The 19544-nt window shown below is 42.0% G+C and overlaps 1 protein-coding gene across 2 annotated transcripts in view; it reads left to right on the top strand.

The window, feature by feature from the left end:
* The first annotated feature begins 4773 nt into the window (after positions 1 to 4773).
* LOC149309996 (MAGUK p55 subfamily member 7) overlaps positions 4774 to 19544 on the top strand; it is a 102083-nt gene continuing 87312 nt past the window's right edge. For both annotated transcript variants that reach the window (XM_089533441.1, XM_089533440.1), the window contains exon 1: positions 4774 to 5637. The gene's annotated coding sequence lies outside the window, so the exon portion shown is untranslated. The remainder of the gene's footprint in view (positions 5638 to 19544) is intronic.

The following is a 19544-nucleotide window of genomic DNA, read 5'->3' as shown; positions in this document are numbered from 1 at the left end:
CTGCTGCCATTGCCTTGTAAGTATTCAAATTACATGAAGGTTGGGGTGGGGGCAGTAGTATCACTAAGGTTGGTGTCACCCCAGTGTGGTAACTCATGTTGTCACTCCCCAGGCCTGGAGTCAGCAGGTCCATGGTCCTTCAGGAGTAGCTCAAGCTGCTAGGGAATAGAAAGGCTCTGGTCTACTTGCTGCTGACGGCTGGTGGAGTAGACCACCCAAAAGGGACTGTGTGTTATGGGTTGTTCTTGTCTACCCACCTTGTTTGCAACTCCCACATCCCCAAGGAGTCCAGGTGCCATTTGGTTACGTGAGATGCCTACAAGAGTTTGTTGTGGCATGCCGAGAGCATCCCAGCTGGCCTCCTTGCTCCGTCTGGATGGGTGAACTGGGTCCTTCCCAGGACCTTCAGGAAAGTCACCATGCTACACTCCACACTGGAAGTAGACATCTCCTCTGAGGTGTCATCCAGTGTGGTCTGCACCCCCCAGAAATGTCCCTGGTTTGTGGGGGAAATGGAAAAGGCCAAGCTTCTACACAAAACCTGAGTTTTGGCAGACAGCAGTTGCTGCCTTGGTTGGCAAGAATCCCTTCATTGTCCTGTGTTCTTTGTTGTGTGCCTTCAAGTTGTTTCCGGTTTATGGTGACCCTAAGGCAAACCTATCATGGGGTTTTCTTGGCAAGTTTCTTCAGAGAGGGGGTTGCCATGGCCATCTTCTAAGGCTGAGAATATGTGAGTTACCCAGTGGGTTTAATGGCCAAGCTGGGATTCGAACCCTTGTCTCCAGAGTCATAGCCCAGCACTCAAACCACAAAGCCACGCTGGCTCCCATGTGTTCACAGGGATCCCCAAAGCACTGCGTTAACTGAACCATCAATAACTTGGCCCTGTTCCCACCCATCCATACTTGCCTCTGGTCCTTTAAGAAAACCTTGATCTTCAGGCATCAGAAGTTTATAATCTTCAATTTTGTGCGGTGAAAGTCTTTTCCGGAGATTAAGATACTATTAATTACACCAAAGCAGCAGAGGCAATCTTTCCCTGATCAGCTGGTAATTGTATTCCCAAGGCCGTCAGTTCATTAACATTAATTGTGACAAAAGAGTTTGTTCTCATACCAAAGGAATGAGGGATGAGCTTCATTACAGGGGAAAACGCTCCCTCCTCCTTTAAAAAAAACAAACAAGGTTTAACATATTCTGAGAATTCAAAGCACTTACAGACATAGGGCAGATTACTATGTTTTGTTATATATTATCTGTGTGACAATTAAGCAGCCAGAAGACAACACATATAATCCTTGGAATATATTAGAAAGCAAATAGCAGGATGGGAACAACGTCCCAGTAAATCTCTTTTCTTCCCGGAGGCATGTTCTGTATTCCATCCGCAATTTTTAAAAGCCTATTGTTAAAATTTGTGCCAAGCGTAATGTATCTATGAGACTCTTTTATAATTTTCTGAATGTTTGGCGTGTCTAATACTTTATCAGTACGCCTTTTAAAAATATCAAGAGCAGGTTTCCAAGGCTGAGGGGAGAACTGAACCATGGTCTCGGGAGCTGTAGCCCAACGCTTCGCCATGCCATTTATGAGCCACTAAGGTGTGACAGTGGTTCCCAGACTTTGGTCCTCCGGGTGTTTCGGACTTCAGCTCCCAGAAGCCTTAGCCAGCTTGGCCAACAGCCAGGAATTCTGGGGCCTGAAGTTGTTGTTATATTTACTTATATCCCACCCTTCTCCCAGGAATGGGGCTCCAGGTGGCTTACAACATTAAAAAAACCATACAAAATCAGTGCATTAAAAACAGAATTAAATTACTATAATGATTAGAACAGATTACAGCTGCATTGGTTTGGAAAATCAGTTTTAAATCGGTTTAAAATATGCATCTGAGGATCTCAGGTCTCAGATCTGCCAAAAGTCATGCTACCAGCTTCTTTCTTTCTGTGAGTCTCAAAGGTGCTACAGGACAATTAAGTCCAAAAGATGCTACAAGATCCTTAGCCTCAGAGGTGCTACAAGATCCCTGAGTCTGAAAGGTGCTACAAGGTCCCAGATGGTGCAGCTGGGAGACGTGTGCTCCAGCGAGCGGGCCCTTAAGACCGGGGTCCCTCAAGGAGCCATTCTGTCTCCCATGCTATTTAACATTTACATGAAACCGCTGGGAGAGATCATCCGGAGACATGGGGCGCGGGGTTATCAGTACGCTGATGACACCCAAATTATCTTCTCTATGTCTCCGACTGATGCAGTGACCGGGGATGGCGTCTCTCCTCTCGTGGCCTGTCTAGAGTCAGTAATGGGCTGGATGAGGGAAAACCGACTCAAACTTAATCCAGAGAAAACGGAGGTACTGGTGATAGGTTCCCCTGGTCCAGGATTGACGGTGGTTCCACCAGTCCTGAACGGGGTCACGCTCCCCGTGAAGGACTCCGCGCGCAGTCTAGGGGTGCTTCTTGACTCGTCCCTTCACCTGACTGCTCAGGTGAATGCGACGGTCAGGAGTACCTGTTATCAGCTTCGGCTGATTCGCCAGCTGCGCCCATACCTGGCCCAGAGGGACCTTGAAACTATCGTACATGCTCTGGTAACTTCGAGACTGGATTTCTGTAATGTACTCTACATGGGGCAACCCTTATACCAAACTCGGAAGCTGCAAATGGTGCAGAATATGGCAGCGCGGCTGGTCACTGGTGTCCCCAGGACCAGCCATATAACACCTGTGCTTAAAGATCTCCATTGGCTGCCCATCCGCTTCCGAGCTCAATATAAGGCGTTGGTTATTACCTATAAAGCCCTAAATGGCTTGGGCCCAGGTTTCCTGAAAGACCGCCTCTCCCCGTACATTCCGCCTCGCACCCTCAGAACATCTGGGCAGCAACTCCTGAAGGTGCCTGGGGCCAGGTTGGCTGTTACTGCCAGAAGATCTTTTTCCACAGCTGCCCCAGCCCTTTGGAATACGCTGCCCACGGAGCTCCGCTCATCTACCACCCTGGCCCAATTTAGGAAGGGTCTCAAAACCTTCCTATTTAATCAGGCATTCCCCGACTAAAATATCCTATGGGCCTCCCACCTCTCTCGTGGCCGTGAGGTGGGGCCAGGGGGCTTTTTATTTTATTGTTTTTAAGGATTGTTTTTATGTTTATGCTTTTGGCTGTTTTTAACTTTGTTGATGTTTGCACTTTGGTGCACTTGTGAGCCGCCCTGATCGTTTGGAAGGGCGGGGTATAAATAAAAATTTTATTATTTATTATTTAAGATCCCTTAGACTCAAAGATGCTACAAGATCCCTGGGCCCAAAAGATGCTACAAGACCCCTTAGCCTCAGAGGTGCTACAAGATCCCTGAGTCTGAAAGGAGCTACAAGATCCTTTAGACTCAAAGATGCTACAAGATCCCTGGGCCCAAAAGATGCTACAAGACCCCTTAGCCTCAGAGGTGCTACAAGATCCCTGAGTCTGAAAGGTGCTACAAGATCCCTTAGACTCAAAGATGCTACAAGATCCCTGGGCCCAAAAGATGCTACAAGACCCCTTAGCCTCAGAGGTGCTACAAGATCCCTGAGTCTGAAAGGAGCTACAAGATCCCTTAGACTCAAAGATGCTACAAGATCCCTGGGCCCAAAAGATGCTACAAGACCCCTTAGCCTCAGAGGTGCTACAAGATCCCTGAGTCTGAAAGGAGCTACAAGATCCCTTAGACTCAAAGATGCTACAAGATCCCTGGGCCCAAAAGATGCTACAAGACCCCTTAGCCTCAGAGGTGCTACAAGATCCCTGAGTCTGAAAGGAGCTACAAGATCCCTTAGACTCAAAGATGCTACAAGATCCCTGGGCCCAAAAGATGCTACAAGACCCCTTAGCCTCAGAGGTGCTACAAGATCCCTGAGTCTGAAAGGTGCTACAAGATCCCTTAGATTCAAAGGTGCCACAAGATCCCTCAGTTTCTGAGGTGCTACAGAATGAGTCTCAAAGGTGCAAGAGGACTCCTTAGCCTCAGCAGTGCTACAAGATCCCTCAGCCTCAAAAGAGCTACAAGATCCCTTAGCCTCAAAAGGCACCACAAGATCCCTCATCCTGAAAGGTGCTGTGAGATCCCTAAGTCTCAGAGGCGACACAAGATCCTTTAGCCTCAGAAGTGCCACAAGATCCCTCAGCCCCAGAGGCGCCACAAGATCCCTTTGCGCACCGATTTCCCCCAGAGCAAATCCACGGCTAGGTCTTAAAGGAACCCCAACACAAACTTTAGCCCCCCTGAATTCATCGCCCGCCCGCTTTGGGCTTCTTTCTTTCCCCTTTCTCCCTCTCAGCCAATGAGAGGCCGTGTGGCGCAAGAGGCGGGCAGAAAGGCAGGCGCCTCGCCCAATCAGGCCGCTGTTGTGTGTTTTCCCTCCGTTGGCCCCGCCCCCTCCCTCTCGGAGGAGGAGAAAGCCGAGAGGGGCGGCAATGCGAAGGAGCCTGGGCGTCCGCCTGGGCAGCAGCCGAGCGAAGCGCTGAGCGGCGAATGAATCAGGGAGGCTTGGGGCGGCGGAGGCGGCGGCGGAGGGACACTCGGCCAGGTGAGGCGGAAGGGTCAAGAGCGCTGCTCCCGAGGTAAAGGCTTATTGCCAGAGTGAGCGAAAGAAAGAAGGGCGCGTTGGGAATCGGGCGGGAGTCCGCACTCAGGTCTCGCGGGGCGGCTGTGCGCATGCGCCCGGGCAGACTGACGGTTGGTGGGGGGGGCTGCTGCTGTTAGTTCTGGCGGCGCGTGACGGTTGGGAGGTTGCCTCATTTGGGGCTGGCAGCGAGGGAGGCAGGCAGGTGGCTCTGAGGCTCCGGCCCTCTCTCCCCCCTTGGCCCAAAACACACTGCAGACACACACTGTGGCACCAGGGCTGCGTCCACACTGGGGAAATAACCCGGTTTGGCACCGCTTTTATCTCTTTCTGCCTGAAGGCTATGGAATTCTGGGTGTTGGAGTTTGTTGTAGGGCCCAGAGCGGAGAATTCCATAGCCTTCAGCCAGAAAAGGAGTTAAAGCATGAGCTTTCCTAGACATCACTCTACTTCCTCAGATACATTTGGTGGAGTGGAAGCCAGGCACAGACATATATTTGCCATTGTGAGTGTTTGAATTGACATCCTCACATACCAGTGGCATATACATACATACATACCTACATACATGCCTGTCTCTGGCTTCCTCTCCACTAAATGCATCTGAGGAAGTAGGCAGAAGTCTAGGAATGCTCATGCTGACAATTTCTTTCTTCCACAAAAAAACCTATTGAGCCTTATCTCTGTCTGAGATAAGAGGAGGCATGATAAACTACAATTCCCAGGATTCCCTAGCACTGAGCCAGGGTGGTTAAAGCAGCCTCAAAGCAGGATTACTTCCGCAGTGTGGAGTGGACCCATTGGCAGTCAAACCCAAATGATCCAAGAGCCCCAAAGCAGGGGGTTCGTCACCTCAACTTCCCCTGATGCCCTCCTCCTCTCCCTACCTTTGTTTCTCTCTGGCAATGAAAAGGGGGTCATGGTGGTCCCTGTTTCTCCTCTCCGCCTTGACAGTGTTTGGTTCAGAAGAGGAGTAGAAAGAAGCAGGCAGGATGAGTGTGTAGGTGCTGCTGCTCCCTGTTTTCCTCCTCCTTTCTGGGAAGGTGTGTGGAGCCATGAATCATCCTAATCATAATAATACTAACAGTAGCAAGTACACTTGTTCCTCCACGTTTGCAGCTTTGACTTTTGCAACTAAAATGGTGAAGGGTCTGGAAGTCATGTCCTCTGAGCAACAACTCAGGGAGCTGGGGATGTTTAGCCTGGAGAAGAGAAGGTTAAGAGGTGATATGATAGCCTTGTTTAAATACTTGAAGGGGTGTCATATTGAGGGAGCAAGCTTGTATTCAGCTGCTCCAGAGACTAGGACCTGGAGCAATGGATGCAAGCTACAGGAAAAGAGATTCTACCTAACCATTTGGAGGAACATCCTGATGGCCAGAGCTTTTCGACAGTGGAACACACTCAGTCGGAGAGTAATGGAGTCTCCCTCCTTAGAGGTCTTTAAACAGAGGCTGGATGGCCTTCTGTCAGGATGCTTTGGTTATGAGTTCCTGCATGGCAGAGGATTGGACTGGATGGCCCTTGTGTTCTCTTCCAGCTCTATGATACTATGGCCTGTTACAGACTGCCAAAATAAAGCTGCTTTGGTTCTCTTTGGAGGTATGCTGTTTAAATGATGCATGCATCCTAAGAATCCAGAAGCTGCACCAAAGCTGCACTCTAGTGCTTAGGAATGGAGTGTGGCTTTGGCATGACCTCCGGCCTCTTAGGACCCATGCATCATTTAAATAGCATATCTCCAAAGAGACCCGAAGCAGCTTTATTTTGGCAGTCTGTAACAGGCCTATGATTATTCACCGATTTATTAATTGCTCTCTCTAGGAATATCTAGGTCCTCCAGCGCAACTCTGTGGTTGACCAAAAGTTGCACTGAAGGACCTAGAGAAAACACTCTTCCAGTGCAATTGTAGCTCCTCCAGGGCAATTCTATGATCAATGTCTGGCAGATATTGACCACAGAGTTGGACTGGAAGACCTAGAGATTCCTAGAGAGGTGTTCTCTCAGGTAAAAATATAGTGTTTTTGTTATTTGCAGTTTTTCCACATTCACGGGGGTCCTGTGCCCCTAATCCCAGCAAATGTGGAGGGATGAGTATAGATTTCTATACTGCTTACCGATGTACTAAGCTCTTTACAAAGTGTGAGCTAATTGCCCCCAACAACCTGCGGAAAGATTCCCTGGCTGGGATTGAACTCACAACCTTGTGGTTTGTGATTGAGTGGCTGCAGTACAGGCATTGAACCACTGTACCACCAGGGCTCCATTTGTGCTATTAACTGTCTTCATGTGGATCTGAACCCATGGCAACCCTGCTGGTGAGACATCTCCAAGACCCTCTGTCCTCCACTGTTCTGCCCAACTCCTGCAAATTCATACTTATGATCTCTTTAATAGAGTCCATCAATCTCACATGCGGCCTTCCTCTCTTTCTGCTTCCCTCCACCTTTCCAAGCATTGTTGTTTTTCCCAGTGATTCATGTCCTCTCATGATGTGTCCAAAGAATGCCAGCCTAAGTTTTGTTATCCTGGCTTCCAGGGAGATTTCTGGCTTGATCTGCTCTAGCATTCATTTGTTTCTTATCTAGCACCACATCTCAATTGATTTTCTTCTTGTCTTCATTTTTTAAATGTCCAGTTCTCACATCCTTACATTGTAACAGGGAATACAATGGCTTGCATGATTCTAACTTTTGTGCTCAGTTGTATATCTTTGCATTTTAGGATCTTTTCTAGTTTTTTTATAGCCACCACCCCCCACCCCCCGTTTTAATCTTCTGATTTCCTGACTGCAGTCCCCATTTCTATCAATATTTGATCCCAGATATGAGAACTCTTTTATTATTTCTATTTCTTCATTGTCGAGGTTGAATTTGTGTAGGCTCTCTCTGGTCATTATTTTTGTTTTCTTTACGTTCAGTAGTAATCCTGCTTTTGCACTTTCTTTGATCTTCCTTAGTAGATGTTCTATGTCTATGATGTTTTCTGCTAGTAGTATGGTGCTAGTAGTATATCTTAGATTGTTGATATTCCTTCCTCCTGTTTTGACTTCTCCTTCTTCTGTATCTAAGCCTGCTTTTCGTATAATGTATTATGCAAATAAGTTGAATAGGTAGGATAAGATGCAGCCTTGTCTGACTCCTTTGCCAATTGGGAACCATTCTGTTTCTCCATGTTCTGTTATGATAGTAGTCTCTTGTCCTGAGTACAGATTCCTCATCAGGACTTTCAGATGTGTTGGCACTCCCATGTCTTTAAGGGCGTTCCATAGCCTTTTACGATCTATGCAATCAAAGTTGAATTCTCTCTCACTGATCTTGATCAAACACCTACCTTTTGGCAGAAACTGGATGTAGCATTCACCTGCTTCCCTTTAAAATGCTTTAATCATGCCAAGAAAATTGTGGGGTTGTCTTGGCACGATTTGTTCAGAGGAGGTTTGCCATTGCCTTCCCCTGAGGCTGAGAGTATGTGACTTGCCTAAGGTCACTTGCTGGGCTTCCATGGCTGACCAGGGATTCTCCACTACACCGCACCGAGTCCCTTGCATTCAGTTATAAAAAGCATGTTTTTGACCCTTCATCAGTTTTTGATGTCCTGTGGGTACACTGAAGACTTGCTGTAAAAAAGAGAGATGCCAGGGTCTGAGTCTGTTTAGGCAGCTTATGAGATTCTAGATGTGGTTCTTTCCTAGTGAGACAAGTGCATTCTGCACATACTTGGAGCAACCTTTTCCACTCGGTTCTTTCATATTTCAGTTAAAGTAGGCCAGTGTTATCACTGTTATGATAGATCTGTGGAATTGAGGGTTGGAAGAAAAACTGAGACTCCAAAATTGAAGCTTTCTGGAACAGAGTTTGTTTTCCTAAGCATTACATTGCACCACTTTACTGCTCATGCTGGTAGCAAGTCATATATTATGTGAGACTTTTATGTTAAATATAGGTTCTTGGATTTTGACACTAATTGATCATTTGATATCCATCTACATTGAAGAATACGTTTTCTCATCTTTGCTTGGTGCAGAGTATATATTTTCACACTCTGGACTTTGGGAGTGATGGAGTCCTTCAGGATCTTCTATGTAGATGTTAACTGGGAGCAGTATTTGTTAGCAGTTCTCTCTCACTGGTCCTGATCAAGATGCTTCAAGTTGGGAAAAGAGTGTATTGCATTTGAAAATCTTATTTATTTGTTTGATTTATACTCTTATCCTTCCTTATCAGAGTTCAAGGCAGCTGAACATTTTTGGCAACTGATGGACACATAGAGACTTGCATGGGTAATTGTACACCCCTAAAGAGTACAGCATATGGTTGTACAGTGCAAATAGTGAAAACTCCTTTACATTTTTTAAGCCTACTGTACTAGAGAAGGGTTTGTGGACATGAGGTGGGGAGAGTGACTTCAGAGGAAGAGTGACCTGGCTGTATCCATCCTTTTCTACAAGGAAAGGGGGGTAGCTGTATACCACAATATAGTTCTTAATCAATTAGAAAGTAGATGTTTTTTCCTTCCAAAATTTATGTAACTTCAAATCCAGAGGCAGCACCAGACTTCACCTTTCTCATTGGAAGGGCTGCAGCTTCTGCCATGCTGTGTGCTATGATGCCTTACATGTATGATTTAAAAAGACATCATACCTCTTTCTTCAGAACTTTTGTTTTAGTTGCATTTAAATAGATTTAATTGGTTATAATAGATTAACTAATAGATTAACTTCAGATTAAGTTGCCTTCAATTAAAAGCAACCATAATAACTTCCTAGTGAAGCAGTTTTTCAAATACAGTATCTACCCAAGCATCCTTTCTGCTTGTGTCAGAGATGGTATTCTGGTGTGGTGTTACAAGGAAATGTATCATTTATAACTTGTATGGTAGTATATCATTCTGCCATAGCACAGGACTAAATTTCATTTACTTTATGGTAATGCTGCCTCATTTGGATAATCAGTGAAGAGTTTTTAAATGTAACATCATATTGGAAATAACATTTAAGAGTGGAAAAATAATGTTGACGAGAGATATATATGTACACACACATGGAGACATACAAAAAATTAAAGTAAAAATGGGATGAAAGTTATTTAAAATCTGGCAGCTTCATAAGCCATTTCTTAAGTTAGAGTACACTAGTAATGGTTAAGAAAAGACCTAATTATTAGAATTTACATCTGTGACTAAACAACTGTGTAATTTTACACATTGCCTTACTAAGCCCATGAGACAAGATGACTAAATTATATAGGTCTACTGTACTGAAAGATGTTTTCAGAGGTTGCGTACAATATGCTTATCATTAACCCATAAAAATCAGTTTTACTAAGATATGCCAGGCAAATTGTAGCAGAATTACAGTGTTAGTAAGCTACCCATTTTTATACAAAGGATTAATTACTTATATGTGGAAGGATGCATCTGCTGTGGTTGCCTTCATATTAACTTCCAGGTGTTTTTCTAGATAAGTTATGACATTATGAAATATTTTCAGCTTCTTTTGAATTTTTTAAAAACTTCCTGTACTTTCCTACTATTACAGTTTATTTATCTTTAGACCATCTAATGTAGTCTTTCAACCTTCAGAAATGTTTTGAATGATTGAACTTCTTAAGGATTGTTGTGTTGTTGAGGAAATATCACTGATCGTGAGTTAGATTTGTTTTCTGTACATGTATTACATGCCATTGGCGATTTAATATTTGTGACTCTCTATTATATGAAGCTGTTACATATTGACTCACATTATTATTAAAAGATGGGATGTACAGTACATCATTATTGAAAGGTGCTATATTTGTGTATAATTAAAGTTTCCAAGGTACCTAAGTGGAAAATGAAAAGTATAATGAATTTAAAACAAACGAAAAGAACAAATGCCAGCATTAGAAATATGATCCAGTCCCAAACCATTTTTAGGGTTGTTAGGGTTATTTGTTTTTTTCTTTTTTGAACATTTTTGGTTTGCTTTAAAATAAAGGAGGAAATGGGATACAGAAAAGGCCAGAAAGGTCTGTTGTTATTTGGCCACCACAGAAAAGGCTCTTGCCCAAAGAAGAACCCCTCCCCTTGATATCACTAGCTTTCTGATTGGTGCTTTTCAATTGGCACCCTTGCCAGTGAATTGGTTTCAGCCCCACCCCCCCTTTCCTGTTCTGGGAAGGTGAGGGAGAAACAAAGCCAGGTGATCAGGAGCTGGGATTCAGCTTACCTTCTCTGTTTTTGCAAATTGCTAGTTTGTAGGCTTATTGAGCTCGTTTAGGGAAACGTATTTGATGTGTAGCTAGTACTGTAAATGTAATGGCAAGATTTCTGAAAGATCACCTTTATCTTGTTTGAGTGCACCCAGACTATGTAGATGCAAGGGTCTGCTTGATAATATGTAAGTTATTTAGCTGTACTGATGTGTTTTTAAAAGACCTGCTTACAAAATATGCATACTGTGCACTGTTTCTCTGCCACCTAATTCCACCTATATATGTTTTAGAACTGCTAGAGAAGGAGAAATATTTCACCCAAATTCCAATTATTCCCCTGGAAAATGAGAAATTAGTTATTCTGGATGGCTGTAATGAGTATCATTAAGTCCCTTTTTCCTTAGCAGTGCTAACTTTATCACACTATGAAGAGGTTTTGAACTGAAATTGAATCCAGAAAGGCTCGTGCTTTATAGAAACATTATATAAATGCTAATCCCATCGTGAAGCATGCTGTCTTGAATTTTTTGTTAATGTGCACTGTCCAGTAGCAAATCAGAAATTGCAACTTCAAAGCAAACCAGTGGTGTCCTGTTTTTTAAAGCCTGACCTATTCTAGATGGATTATATTCTATTTCATGTAAAATGTGTTCTTTTGTGATGAGACCAATATATAGTAAATTGCCTATTTGTCAGGATGTATAATATTTTTATATGTGTTTTCAGACATATGGTTACAGCAGTCTGTTGCTCTTCATCACTTACAGAGGTTCACAAGAAGAATGTATGATTACACTATGTCATTTAGACAGTAGTCTGAAGGAAATTTCTTGTAAAAGAAATGGGACAAAACCAGCCTCCACTCAAGTATCATATTGTATTATAGGAGCGTTACAGACCGCTGCTTTGCAGCGGTCTGCCGGCACTGCTGTTTGCTCCACAAGGGAGCCGCAACAGCCAAACCGCACGACTCCCTCGCGGAGCAAAAAAGAAGCTCCAAAATGGAGCTTCTTCCTATGGTGCAGTTATGACGCCGCGAGGCGCCAATGGCGCACTCACGACGTCATAAGCGCCGCGCAACGTGCGGACGCACAGCGTCTGCTACGTCAATATGGCGGCGGCTGTGTGGAACGGCCGCCGCCATATTATAAGTATTGACTACGTACTAGGGTTAGGGGGGTACAGAAGCACCACCCCTTCCTAACCCTAATACGTAGTCAATACGTATTTTATGGCGGTTTGTAACCCGCCATAGTTAGCGTGGATCATAATCTTGAATTCCACTTCTAACCATGCATCTCTTCCAGAGGGGTAGTCATACAAGTCTGCTGTAAAAGAATCAAAGTGTTGTGACACCTAAAATATTTTAACACATTTATTGTAGCATTAGTTTTATAAATTCATGTCCAGCTCATGAGATGCAAGCATTAACCTACAGATGGTTGTCAGGACCGGCTTACTATTAGGCAGTGAGACAGCTGGACAAGGAGTGGCAGTCAGTTGGTGGAGGATAACAGTGTGTTCCACACAGCTTGTCTTGAATCCTCCTTAGTTCGTTTTTTGCCTTAAGTTAAGAGGTAGTAGAAGATGTTGTCAGTATTGAAGTGGTACAGCATTCAGCTTCATCTTAAGAGATCTTACTTATTTAATGTTAGGGTAGATTTAAAAGGACAAGAAAAAAAGACCAGTTTAAACAAAACCTGTACATTTATTATATTATATTATATTATTATATAAACAAAGGCACATACTAGTTGGTTGCAATAATCATGAAAACATTAATTTGAAGCTTATATATAGAATAGGAATTTTCAGAGAGATAACCATTGTTCCAGGATAAAAGAGGGGATGGGTAAGGTTTAAGGAGATCTGATTTATTTAAACATACGTAGTTCCAAACAGCAAACCTTGATTTTGCCATTTTATATAAGGGGCACCATTTTACTATCCCATTGTATTTAATTGGGCTTGAACATCCATGGATTTTGATATCCACAGGGCGTTCTAGAATCAAACCCCAGCAAATTCCAAATGCCCACTGGACCTAGTTGTGGGAGTGGGATCAAAATGTAATTTGACACTGAAAAATGCAACTTCTAATATTGCTCACAAATTTCGGAGGGTCATGTAAGAGGATACAGGTTTCTCAAATGACTGTCCCTTTAGACCTGAGGTGTGAAAGCAATAAAATCTGCTTACCCCCATCATTATCCAAAGAGAATTATTTTATAACATGTGTACCTGAGATAAAAATCCATATATTAGTATTTTTAAAATGTTTTTTAGATTTTAAAACATAAAACATACTGTACATAACTGAAAAAACAAAATATATGCATTGCACATAACACAGATAACACAGTCCTAAAATATACAGAACATGGCAGCAAGATTGGTCACTGGATCCTCCAGGACCAGTCATATAACACCTATTCTACAAGATCTACATTGGCTGCCCATTCGCTTCCGAGTGCAATACAAGGTGTTGGTTATCACCTATAAAGTCCTAAATGGCTTGGGCCCAGGGTACTTGGAGGACCGCCTCTCCCCATACAGTCCGCCCCGCACTCTCAGGTCGGGCGGGAAGAATCTGTTAAGAGTTCCTATGTCGAGATACATCTCATCTTCTCAAAGGGCATTTTCCATCTCAGCTCCACAGATTTGGAACTCTCTGCCCGATGAGATCCGCTCAGTCACCTCTATAGACTTCTTTAGGAAAAATTTGAAGACCTATCTTTTCCGACAAGCTTTCCCCCATGTTCCTTAATTATACCATCCTTCCTTCCCTTGATGCACATTTGTTCGATCCAGCTATTGTTTGTATTGGGGGTTTTAATGGTTTTATGTTGTAATGTTTTAGGTTGTATTCTGAAGTTTTAATTGGTGTGGGAAGATTGTTGGATGTTACTGGGGATATATGTTGTTTATTTTATTGTATTATTTTTGTATGTTGTGAACCGCTATGATCTACCTAGGAATAGCGGTATACAAATAAAATTTTATTATTATTATTATTATATTATTATACTAAAACACACCCTAAATCAAACTAAACAACATTACCCCCATACCACCTATTCCCTCCCTTTGTACAAAAGTATAACAATAACAGCCAAAGCACAGCCCCACTTAATAAAACTAATGCAAACTGTACTTGACTTCCCATTTCCCAAGCCTGAAAATACTAATGCTCAAGCTATATAATTTCTCAAATACTATCAAATTTTGTACAGTCAGCCCTCCATATCCATGGATTTTTTTATCCACAGATTTAAACATCCATGGCTTGAAAATATTTTTTAAAATATAAATTCCAAAAAGCAAACCTTGATTTTGCCATTTTATATAAGGGATGCCATTTTACTATGCCATTGTCTGTAACAGGATTTGAGCACTCACAGATTTTGGTATCCATGGGGGTCCTAGAACCAAACTCCCCTGGATACCAAGGGCCCATTAATTCTGACTTAAAATAATTAAAATTGTTTTAAGCCTCATTTTTGCAGGCATAATCTTCCATTCTTTCTTCTTCATGAAAGACAAGAATAGTTCCCAGCCTTTTAATTAAAGTTCCCATTTTGTCCATCTCAGCCAGTTCAAAAACTTTAACACTTCACTCCTCTTGTGTAGGAAGGTGAGCTGTTTTCCAGTTCGCAGATCCATATATTAATATATGTAATATGACAGAAAACCATTGTCTCCATCCTTCTGCTAATGGATTAGAATTTGTGAATATGTCTCATTTCAACTGTTTCTCTTTCTCATTTTCCCGAGAAATTTCTTTGTTCCCAAGCTGATACTTGAAGGTCCTTGGCTGTATGTCCAAGAAGCCTGAAATGTTCTTCCGCTGGTTTCTAGGTTTTGTCATTTGTAATATGAAACCCTTTGTGTTTCGTCTCTTTGTAGAGACTGCCCTGTTTGTCTGATAAGAGTAGAGAAGGGTATTGCTGACTGACTGTATATATCCTGTTGGAAGATGAACAAGTGCATGCATCTCTAATGTTGTGGATCACTTTGGGGCAGGGGAGAGAGGAATGGAAGGACCAGGGGATTATGAAGAATCAAAAAGAATTCAAGTTTATTATTATTTTAGTTATCTTCTCAGCTGGTACCAGTGTAGCAAAATGCACTACAAAGTGGTGAAATATGCAGAAGGATTTAAACATCCAGTATTTTCCAGAGTTGCATTCCACACACTCTAGAAAGCCACTCTTAATATTTCTGCTCCTAAGAGAAAGAACTTGGATCATATGCTACTTCAGCATACTTCTCCTGAAGTGCAGAGACTTGATAGCCCAGGTGAACTCATTCACTGTAATTAGAAACTAGAACTACCAAGCACAAAATTATGCCTCTCCTCTACTTCCCCTACCCTAGCATTTTCCATATATATAATATAAGGCATTGTTGTCCTTATAGTATTAATATCTTAATGTATATTATTACATTGTATTTAATATTTATGTAATTTAAGCCAAATCCAGAGTGCCTCACAACATGAATTTTAAAAGGTTAAATTAAATGTTAATAAAAATTAAATGTTAGTTTAAAAAAGTTTAAAAGAAAGCTATCTTATTGAAACATCAGTAAAATTATCAGTAAAACAATTCAAAATCATGACAGGAACAATAAAAACGCTGGCAGACAGAGCTGAGAGAGGTTAACCTACACAACTTTAACCAGGTCTGTGTAATACAAGCCAGCTTGGCATGCTCATTCAGGATCAAATCCTAAATCAGTGCTGCTTTTCCGTTTACCAACATAGCATTCAGCAGCAGTATTTTCAGCCTGCAAGGTCTGTTGCCAAGACTATCTGATTGTTTGGGACAACACAATATCTTGTGATTTTTCCCTCTTCTGTGGTCATGGCATTTTCTCTCCTCTATTTATCTGCTTGTACCCATTACCGTTACAGGCCAGTTTACTTTGCCTTCTATGCTTTGTGTATGGCACTTTTTTCTTCTTTTTTTCATTGCCAGTATGGCAAGTTATTTTAAAAGATCACAACTTGCAGATTTAAAAGAACCTGACTTCCCTCCCAGTTCAAAGCAGAGAGACTGGCTTTTGCCCTCACTCCCCTGAAATGCTGAGCCCCTTTGGTGTTGCCCCATCATTGATAACCCCTATGTCTCAGGTAGTATTATAGGTGTGGGTTTGTCTTGCTAACTATCTGAAAGTAATTCCCATTCTGTTTACATGCAGCTTGTGCTACTTGGTAAAGATTTTCAGTCTTAATCTTACTTGGTAGGTTGAGGGTTATCTGTTTACACTTGCTATCTGAACATCTGCTGCATTTTATAAAGACCATTATGCACTGAGATTGGCATGCATAGCTAAAGCATTTTCATGTTGACGTGGAAGAATGCATTCATTTCACATGTATACATATGACAGGCTGGTGTTCCATTTTGAACTGTAGTTTGCATGTGTTGTAGTATGGCAGAATCTCATTCTGATAATTCAGGGAAGTTATTGAAGAAATAGTACTTGAGGCTGGGATTGTCTTGAATAAAAACTGTGGTCCATCCTAGCTAACAAACTACCTGTCTGCTCCTCATGGAACTATTTTTGTAACAGAGCTGAGAGAGTTTAACCTTGTCTTTCTCTGCAAGATATTAGTTAGAGGCAAGGTATCATCTTACCTTCCTTTGTACCCGACTTGGCTGGCAATGAGACATTATGTATATGCAAAATGAACTTTTGAAGTCAAAGTGTAGGTCTGCTTTGCATTTAACCTGGAAAAAGAATCCTGTTCATTTTTAATCTTTAGTTATTTGAAAGATTTGAGGCAGGACGAATTAATTTAAGTTGTGTTCTTTATAGACTACAGCAAAACATATGATTGTATAGATAATGGAAAGCTATGGGTGGCTTTGAATGTCATGATGGGAGTGTCACTCTATCTGATAGTCCCGATGAGAAATCTGTACTTAGAATCAGGGGCTACTTTTAGAACAGAATTCAGAGAAACAGAATGGTTCTCAAATGGTTTCCTGTTTGTTCAATTTGAATTCAGAAAATATAAGCACAGCAGGCTTAGATTAAGAAAGAAGAGGAGTGAAGATAGGAGGAAGGAACATCAACAATCTTAGATATGGAGATGATACCATATTACTAGCAGAAAACATCACAAACCTGGAACAACAACTAAAGTTAATGATTAATGTGCAAAGGCAGGTATAAAGAAAACAAAAATAATTACCACAGCAGAAATACATAAATTCAATCTAGGCAATAAAAAAATCAAAATAGTTGAAGAGTTCCTGTTCCTTGGATCAAACATTGATTAAAGACAGTGACTGTAGTGAAGAAATCATAAGAAGTCTAGGAATGGGAAGGGCAGCTACCAAAGAACTAGATAAGATCCTAAAAAGTAAAGACATACAACTGAGCACTAAAGTTAAAATGGTCCAAGCCATACTATTTCCCATCACCATGTAGGGATATGAGAGCTGGACAGTGAAAAAAGCAGAAAAGAAAAAAAAAAAAACCTCATTTATGATGTGGTGCTGGAGAAGAGTGCTGAGGATACCATGGGCAGCCAAAAAGACAGACAAATGGTTCTTAGGATAGATCAACCCAGAACTCGCCCTGGAAGCCAAGATGACAAAACTGAGGCTGTTGTACTTTGGTTACATCATGAGAAGACATGGCCCATTAGAATACACAATAGTACTAAGAAAGGTGGAGAGCAGTAGAAAGAGAGGAAGACTGCACACCAAATGGCTAGACTCAATCAGGGAGATCATGGACAGAAGCTGGGACTAGTGAAGGAAGCTTACTCAGTCATGTGGCGCTTGGGTCTCAAACTGCTGACCTTGCAATTGCCAGAGTCAGTGTCTTAACTGATAAGCCACTGCATCCCTACCATGTGTTTGTTTATATTAATAGAGATACCATGCTTTTACCGTAATTGTATTAATATTAACCAAATAATTTACAATAATACATAAGCTGGCATGGTGCAGTGGTTTGAATGTTGGACTCTGATTCTGGAGGCTAGTGTTCAATTCCCTGCTTAGCCATGAAACCACTGGGTGACCTCAGTGTCAGGGGAGGCAATGGCAAACCTACTCTGAACAAATCTTGTCAAGAAAACCCCATGATAAGTTTGCCTTAGGGTTGGCATAAATTTGAAATGATTGGAAGGCACACAACAACAGCAACAACAAACATATATTCAGAATTTTAAAAATACTTTAAAAATAATTGAAAGTAAATAAAATATCTGATTGAAAAAACTGATTTAAATATACCGGTAAACTATCCCATTAAAAGCCTCCATTTTTATTTACTTCCCACACGTATAGCATAAGACTAATCCGAAGGTATTCTATTATAAAATAATGGATAGAACAGTTTCTAATATTTGTTGATAAGTGATCCTTCCGGAATCCTCCTCACACTCCTAATGTTTATAGAAGTGATAGTTTGCTTCCTTTTATGAAAGAATTTCTGCTCCAAAAAAATGATTATATTTAAATATTTGAATAGCCCCATTGCTATGGTCAAATTTTAAGCTCCTGCTTATCAAAACTGGGAGAATGGGTGTGTCTGTTAATGCTGCATAATGAAAGCGTGACTTGCAGTTACAATGTATTAATATAACCAATAATAGAATTTGTAACTGTGATCCAAATATGGTCCTGAAATAACTGAGGAATAACATGCAATCTTTTAATGGTGCTAGAGTGCTCAGTCACAGCATGTTGTGACAACAAGTCATCTGCATAGTATTGAATTTACTGTGAATAAAATAAAGTGTTTAGAATTTACAGTGCTACCTCGGGTTACGAAATTAATTCGTTCCGCGGCGCCGTTTGTAACCCGATACATTTCGCAACCCGAAAAGGCTTTCCGTTAGCGCTGGAAAGCCGCTAGCCGCGCTTCGCATTTGAATTTCGCGCCGAAACGCGCCGAAATGAATTTCGTAACCCGAAAAATAGTTCGTAACCCGGAACAGTTTTTTCCAATCTAACTTTTTCGTACCCCGGAAATTTCGTAACGCGATCAATTCGTATCCCGGGGTACCACTGTACAGAGTTCTTTTGAATAGTCGAGAGTGATTTCCCCACACTGTTTTTACAATTCTTACAAATTATGCTAAAATAGGGGGTAAATGGTCATGAGGAGTATATTTTTGCATTGACAATAGACCTGTTTTAGCTCTGGCACTCAAGAACAGAGTCTGGGTCTCACAATTATATAATTCTAAGAATATATCTTTTACATTGGCTCCAGCTGGTGGATTTTTGGGTTCAAATGAAATTCAGAGCAGATCCTGCAAGCCTGAGGTCTACTCACTCTGATGTAGTCCATAGTCACCCTTCTACATTTGTGGGGGGTAGGAGTCACTCACTTTCCCAGCTTTTCACCACGATGCTTCATCCAGTTTTAAACCCCTTCCTGGCCCATCGTCTTCCTCATTCCAATTCTCTTCCTCCCAGTCCTCGTCCCAGTCTCCTGTCATTCCAACAGCACCAGCCCATCACTTGCTTTTCCTCCTCCAAATAAATCAAATTCAGGGTGAAGCATGCATGGTGTTGGCAAGGCACATCCTACTTGACTTTGTGGGGTTGCCTTTGAAAAGTGTTCAGAAACTTCAGCTGGCCCAAGTTGCTGCAGCCAGACTACTCACTTGTGCTGGCTGCAGAGAGCACACAACTTCTTAGTTGCAACAGCTCCACTGGCTGCTGGTCCATTTCCATGGACAATTCAAATGCTGGTGATGCTCTATAAAACTCTACATGACTTG

Source organism: Sceloporus occidentalis, unplaced genomic scaffold (assembly GCF_023333645.1).
Source record: "Sceloporus occidentalis isolate IW3139 unplaced genomic scaffold, rSceOcc1.0.p SCAF_7, whole genome shotgun sequence".
NCBI lineage: Eukaryota > Metazoa > Chordata > Lepidosauria > Squamata > Phrynosomatidae > Sceloporus > Sceloporus occidentalis.
This window is presented reverse-complemented; position numbering and strand designations above follow the sequence as displayed.